This window comes from Physeter macrocephalus, chromosome 2 (assembly GCF_002837175.3).
Source record: "Physeter macrocephalus isolate SW-GA chromosome 2, ASM283717v5, whole genome shotgun sequence".
Lineage (NCBI taxonomy): Eukaryota > Metazoa > Chordata > Mammalia > Artiodactyla > Physeteridae > Physeter > Physeter macrocephalus.
Genome location: NC_041215.1, coordinates 42,500,377 through 42,507,600, shown reverse-complemented (window position 1 = coordinate 42,507,600; position 7,224 = coordinate 42,500,377). Strand labels below are relative to the sequence as shown.

The 7,224-nt window shown below is 41.8% G+C and overlaps 1 protein-coding gene across 1 annotated transcript in view; it reads left to right on the top strand.

Annotated features, from left to right (window-relative positions):
* The window catches only part of MAP3K19 (mitogen-activated protein kinase kinase kinase 19), a 40,670-nt gene that overhangs the window by 29,835 nt on the left and 3,611 nt on the right, over window positions 1–7,224 (top strand).

The window sequence follows — 7,224 nt, the reverse complement described above, 5'->3', positions numbered from 1 at the left end:
ATACTGTCTTGATTACTGTACCTTTATAGTATAGTCTGAAGTCAGGGAGCCTGATTCCTCCAGCTCTGTTTTTCTTTCTCAAGATTGCTTTGGCTATGGGTTCTTTTGTGTTTCCATACAAATTGTGAAATTTTTTGCTCTAGATCTGTGAAAAATGCCAGTGGTCGTTTGATAGGGATTGCAATGAATCTGTAGATTGCTTTGTATAGTATAGTCATTTTCACAATGTTGATTCTTCCAATCCAAGAACATGGTATATCTCTCCATCTATCTGTATCATCTTTAATTTCTTTCATCAGTGTCTTATAATTTATTTTCATGTTTTTGATTTTCTTTTCATTTTTCATATGTTCGTTTCATATAGTCATTCACTTTGATTACATATTACAAAAGTTTCAGCCCACAATGCAATGGAAAATTTTAAACAGATTCCTCACCAAAGATAGTTTGAGAAGCACTGGGCCTTTGGAGAATGGTCAAAGGCCTTTGGTCAACACCTTTGGAGAAGTACAAGGATGCACCCACTACATCTCCCCTTTGCCCCTCTGATTTCTCTGCTTGAGGAAACAGGGAATGGGGAAACTAAAGTGCGAGGGCCAGAGGGCAGGTGAGGTGGGGAGCAACGCAGAGGACAGGGAGGTCTTGTGCTTTCAGGAATACAGCCATTCCACACCGCAGCACCGTTTGGAAGTAGTCCTCCAAACTTTCTAGTGATGTCGGGCTGGGCTGAGAACTGGAGACCCAGAAGACATAGGGAATGACTGTTAAATCAAACCGTTTCCTCCCCCTTTTAGTCAGATAACCTCAGTGTATCAGGAATGGGTACCAGCACATTCTGTTTCACTTCCAAATGAAATTGAGATGGTAGGCTCCAGGACAAAGATGATGACCAGGCAGCCTTTACTCCTGAGGAAAGAAGAACATTACTAGGAGCTCTGCAATGTGAACTTGGGCTTTTTGTTGCCAAGACCTTGCTTAGAACCAAACATCTCCAAGTCTGTAGCCAGAGAAGATGTTCCTCACTTTCTGAAGGGGCAGCCGAGAAAATCTGAAGGTGAGTTCATTTAATTACACAGTTATTCCTTTATTCTTTGGTCCATAAATATTTCTTTACTGATCTTTTTCTTCAGCATTTGAAAATCTTTACAGGGAACTCATATTTGGTTTATCTTTATCTATGGGAGTTTGGGGGGCCTACACTGAGGATGCTTTCCTCCAAGATTTGAGTTAGCTGTTCTATCTAGCCCAAGACTTATTTACCAGATAGCACACTGATGCCAGCGTTTCCCCTTAGGACGTTGCTTTCATTGATATCTGCTTACCACTGTCCTAAACCAATTGGCCTAAACCACCAGAGACAAACCTGTAGTCCAAAATTTTGCATTTATTGGCTTATTGCAATGAGAGATATCGCACAGTGGAGGAAATGTGAAGCATCTCACCAAAAAAAGGGAAAAAAATAGTATTATTATTATAGGATTTGGGTGCAAGGGTAGAGATCAAATGAAATTTAAATTAAGTAGTGGTGTTTTAAAAAAATTTTTTAATTTTAAATTTATTGTGGTACAATGTACGTCACATTAAAGTTACTATTTTAACCATTTTTAAGTGTATGGTTTAGTGGAATTAAATATATTTACATTGCTGCACAACCATTGCTACTATGCATCCCCAGAACTTTTTCATCTTGCAAAACTGAAGATCTATACCCATTCAACTTTAACTCTCCTTTCTACTTTCCCCCCGTACCCCTCCCCTGGTAGCCACTGTTCTACTTTGTGTCTCTATGAATTTGACTATTCTAGGTCCCTCATATAAGTGAAATCATAAAACATTTGTCCTTTTCTGTCTGGCTGATTTCATTTAACATGATGTTGAAGCCGAGTTTCGATAGGCTGTGTATAAAAGTGTTAACATCAGGTCCGGACTGTGACGTAGACCCAGGGTCTTGTTCCTTGAAATCCAGAAATCTCACTCCCAGTTGTCCGCAGCCTCTCTTCGGCCTCCTCTCTTGCCACTCTTCCTCAGCAGATGCTAAACATCAGCATCACCAAACGCCTTCCATTCCCAGAACAAATATGTGAATATTTGCACATGTTGTTTTTTTCTGCCGGAACATTAAGCCATCCTTCAGCTCTCGCCTTAGAAACCCCCTCCTCTGGGAAGTCTTCCTGAATGTCCCCAAGACTGGGGGAGTCGCCAGGCCTTTGGACTCCCATAGGATCCTGACCTTGTCTGCAACATAACACTCATCATGCTGAATTGTCACTGTCTTTTTATGTGCTGGTCTTCACCAGATGACAGGTAAAAACCATCGCACCTCCGCACACCTCGCTCCAGATCTGGCACATAACTATTTTAAAATGTGTATTGAATTAACAACAATGGCAGTCACCATTTATTGAGTGCCTATTACTGCAAGGCACAAATATTCACTGATATAGGTAATATTAGCATGCTTGTTTTAGAAATGAGGAAAGTGAGCCTCAGAAGGTTAAGTGCATGCCCAGGTCACATAGCTAATGGGTTACAGAGGCTGGGTTCAAACCTGGACACCCTGTCTCTGAAGCCAACGTGCTTAAGCACCATGTCATGTGTGTTCAGAGCTCACACCGCCCATTTGAGCCCCACTTTAGTTATGAGGGAAAAAAAGGAGAAACATTTAGTCTTGTGGTGGAGGTGAATTTAGAGAAAAGGGAGGGCAGTTGGTGCAGGTACAAACTGGAGGAAGGGTGGATAGAGAGATTGAATTGGACATCATGGAAATATCCTCTTCCCCTAGCCAAACCACAGAAAGTCTTGAAGATGTAATAAAAATAGCACATTCAAACAAGAACAAACTGGGTTAGGTCAGTGTTCTGTGATGGGATCTGCTCCATCAGTGTTACGATCTTGTCTGAAGAAGTCAGCTGGGTTTACCAGGCTGGTGTTTGTTCCCTTTTAAAAAATATTTTTGTTTAAATGCAATCTTAAATTTTAGACAATCAACATATGTCGATTAAGAAAAATTCAGAAAAGACAGGTGAGCAAAAATAAAAAGTAAGAAATAAGAAGTACAAATGCTGTTTCAAGACCGTTTCTTCTAGAATGTAATTCCACATTTCTAAATAACATGTTTATAACTACATTGCTTGATTGCTCAATTTAGGCATATCTATTAGGGTTTAACAATTTTATATTACTCTCTACACACACAGGCAACCTTCGAAATCTTTGTGCTTTAAAAAAATTAATATTCAATGTTTCCCTTATTATGACTTGGTAAAATATCATCCACAGTTGAGCCCCAGAGTGCTATGATTACATTGCTTTTCTTTTGAGACATTCTATTTATCCCAGCTTTAATACTCGCCTCATTTCACCATTTGCTTACTTTCTGTATATCTGTCACTAATTCATCCCCATCCTGCCTGATGGACCTGTGAAACGCACCGCAATACAGCAACTGCACACCAGGTAATCCATTGGTTTCTTTTGTTTTCTAAGACCTTGCTCCTGGAATCCTCTGCCCTCCCGTTTCACTCTGTGTTACTTGGTCTTTGGACCTCCTGACCAGCTATCTCTTTGGGAGTTCCTCATCATTTTCCTGGAAATGCCCTTGGCTAGCCTCTGTGTTGGATCCCTGTGTACTGGGTACACGGCTTCCTCTCTCTTGATTAATGCATTCACTTTAGGAAGGTAAATTTTCCCGTAGCTTCCTGAAGAAGGTACGTGAATGATATTAACGGTAGTTTTTCATTGTCTCTATTTCCTCTGAGCTCTCTTCTTTCTTTCTGTTTGTTTTGTTCTGTGTATTTTCATGTTAGAGGCTATTCCCATATATCAGTTGATCCTTGGCGATAATTTGTATTTAAGAGGGGGAGACTAAAAAGTGCCAGAGGCTCGAGGGGGCTTGTGGAGTGGACAGAGACCTGGATGGTTGGGTGACAGATTCCCCTAGTGTCAGGGTGCGTAGGTAAGCTTTTCTCTCAGCTAGTTTGCCCGAGAGAAGGAGAATCCAAGCTCCTGCCTGTAGGTTATAAGGCTGGAGCTTCACATGTCAACGTGGAGGCTTTCATTTATCCTCACATTTTCACTCCAGCACCCTGTTTCTGCTCTCAGCTGTACCTAGCTCCTTCGCATCTTTGTTTCAAGCTCTTCAGAGAATAAACTTCCAGTCAGGAATGGAGAAGAGCAACCCCTGACAAGTGGGGCAGGACGCAGGACAGGGAATCTGGAACCAACTCCTTGTACAGAGTTTGAAGCAACCCCTTGTTTCAGACTCACCTGCAGCCCCACCTTCAGAGGTACCTGGTATCTTTAATTCCTGCTCCTTTCTGGGGTTCTTATTTCTTGTTGAGTTCTACCCTCTACAGGCAGTGAGCAGAACAGAGAAAGCTGACAACTAAATTGGTTATTATTCATCCATACAGTTTTAAAAAAAAAAAAAATATATATATATATATATTTATTTATTTATGGTTGTGTTGGGTCTTCGTTGCTGTGCACGGGCTTTCTCTAGATGTGGTGAGCAAGGGCTACTCTTCGTTGCGGTGCACGGGCTTCTCCTTGCAGTGGCTTCTCTTGTTGCAGAGCACGGGCTCTAGGCGCACAGGCTTCAGTAGTTGTGGCACGCGGGCTCAGTAGTTGTGGCTCATGGGCTTTAGAGCACAGGTTCAGTAATTGTGGTGCACGGGCTTAGTTGCTCCGTGGCATGTGGGATCTTCCCAGACCAGGGCTCGAACCAGTGTCCCCTGCATTGGCAGGCAGATTCTCAACCACTGCGCCATCAGGGAAGCTCATCCATACAGTTTTCACCAACCAAAATTTTGTTGATGTCGTGCATGTGCGGTTTTACCTCTAGGTTTTTGCTGTTCTTTTTCTTTACCTTTTACTTTTTATTTTTATTTTTTTGCTTGGCTGCATGGCTTGCAGGATCTTAGTTCCCAGACCAGGGATCGAAGCCGGGCCCTGGCAGTGAAAGCGCTGAGTCCTAACCACTGGACCGCCAGGGAATTCCCTTCTTTACCTTTTTAAAAAATTAGTCTACCATCATTTTAGTGAGGTTTGTGGAGAGAGTGGAGAAAAGCTTGTACATTCAATCTTTTAACTGGAATTCTATACACATTTAAAGAGGCTTTCAACATATATTACCACATTACCAACTGGAAAGATCTTACCTCTACATTCTCACCAGAAATGTTTAAGAGTGCCTTTATATCTCACGTCATTCCTTATCAATACTGGATATTACTCATCTAAATATAATACCTGAATTTTTTAAACTCAGGGTGTTATACATAAGCACCCAACTATAAATCATATTCAGTTATATTTCTAGTATTAACTTGTAATATCTTTTCAACAGAAAATCTCAACCTCTAGCATACAACCTCAATGAGGGCAAGAATTTTGTCTTTGTTGTTCACAATTATATTGCCATCTTCTGGGACAGTGTTGGCTACTCAGTAGGCACTCAATGAATATTGGTTAAATAAATGGATAAAGAATTGAGGTGGTGCTCTGGCCAGCTGTGGCTAAGGGGAATGCCCGCATCCCCTCCTGTTGGAATCCTCTTCTTAGGTGACCATTTTTCACCTGAGATGTACCTGTGGTACATCTCAGAGAGGTCTCGCTAAGTGAAATTTCAAAATGGCAGCCTTTGGCCAAAAAGGACCTACAGTCATATTTTGTTTGGCCTTCAAAGTATTTTTTAAAGGGATGGGAAGGAGATTTCACATAAAGTCTCCAGCTCTCTGGCTTCTCTTGGCAATTGGAAGATCCAGCAGTGCTGGATTACCCATCTGGAATGGACAACACCAACTAGAACTGGGGAATGGATATCCGTGTAGTTGGGGCACATAATTTCAGTTCACCACTGTCCCTACTTATCCCACTTCATTCATTTATGTGCCTGCTTCGACCCTGAACACATTGGAGCTTTTGGCTTCAGCTTTAACCCATGATGGTGAGTGGGATTTTAGGGACCATTCTGATGTTTTGGTAAGAAGAAAACAACGTCTGGGTTTTACCCTACCTAGTAAATCTCATCTCGCCCTTCCCCGCACTCCTTCAGAATTTATGATCCATCCCATGTTTGAGTTCAAACAATGGTTGGGAGGCAATTATACATAAATACTTTCACATTTCTGCAAAGTCTGGGTTTTCTGAGAAAAAAGCAGTAGGAGACTAGGTTGAAAGATGACTGAATGGCAAACATGCCTTGGAAGTTAGAGATAAGCTATTGCTCCGGAAAGACTGAATCTGGCTTTGCCAAGAGCTGTTTACTTACTTAATAGGGTAAAAAACAAACAAACAAAACCCAGAGACACATTTCCCCCTTCTCCTGGAGACACTTGCTTACATTTCATAGTGAAGGTCTCTCTTTCTCAGAAGGGAAAGATGGGTTGAACTGCCAGCACTCTATACATAAGCTCTGAGTCTCATAATTTCAGAGTCTCCTCCTACGGTGCAGCCTCACTACTGGTGCAGGTAAGCACCTGGTTCTCATTTGTGTCAATCTGTGGGAAATCGAGCTGCAGGGAACTGGCACTAGGATGCCCTGTGGGTGATAAGTGCTCTGCTTTCTGATCCAGAGGTCATGTGTTTCCAGAAGGAATATAAATAAAAATAAATAAATAAATATCACTATATATACGTAAATGTTATAAATATAAAACAGAGATATAGATATATATATAAAACATTGCATATAAAATAACAACCCTCTTCAGTGGCAGTAGTTTTGTGTAATCATTCTGTACCCACCTCCATGTGGATTACACCTGGAAAAACTCTTCATTTTGACAACTTTTCCTCAAACCTCAGCACGAAGATCACTCCATCGCCATCGCCTGGCTTAAGGCCAACTGTGTTCACTCTACTACTAAGAATATCTGATAATAATAATAATAATTTTGGGGACTTCCCTGGTGGCGCAGCGGTTAAGAATCGCCTGCCAATGCAGCAGACGCGGGTTCGAGCCCCGGTCCTGGAAGATCCCACATGCCGCGGAGCAGCTAAGCCCGTACGTCACAACTACTCAGCCCATGTGTCACTACTACTGAAGCCCGCACGCCTAGAGCCCGTGCTCCGCAACAAGAGAAGCCACTGCAGTGAGAAGCCTGAGCACTGCAACAAAGAGCAGCCCCTGCTCGCCACAACTAGAGAAAGGAAGGAAGCAAGGAAGACCCAACGCAGCCAGAAATTAATTAATTAATTAATTAATTTTTAAAAAAACTTATA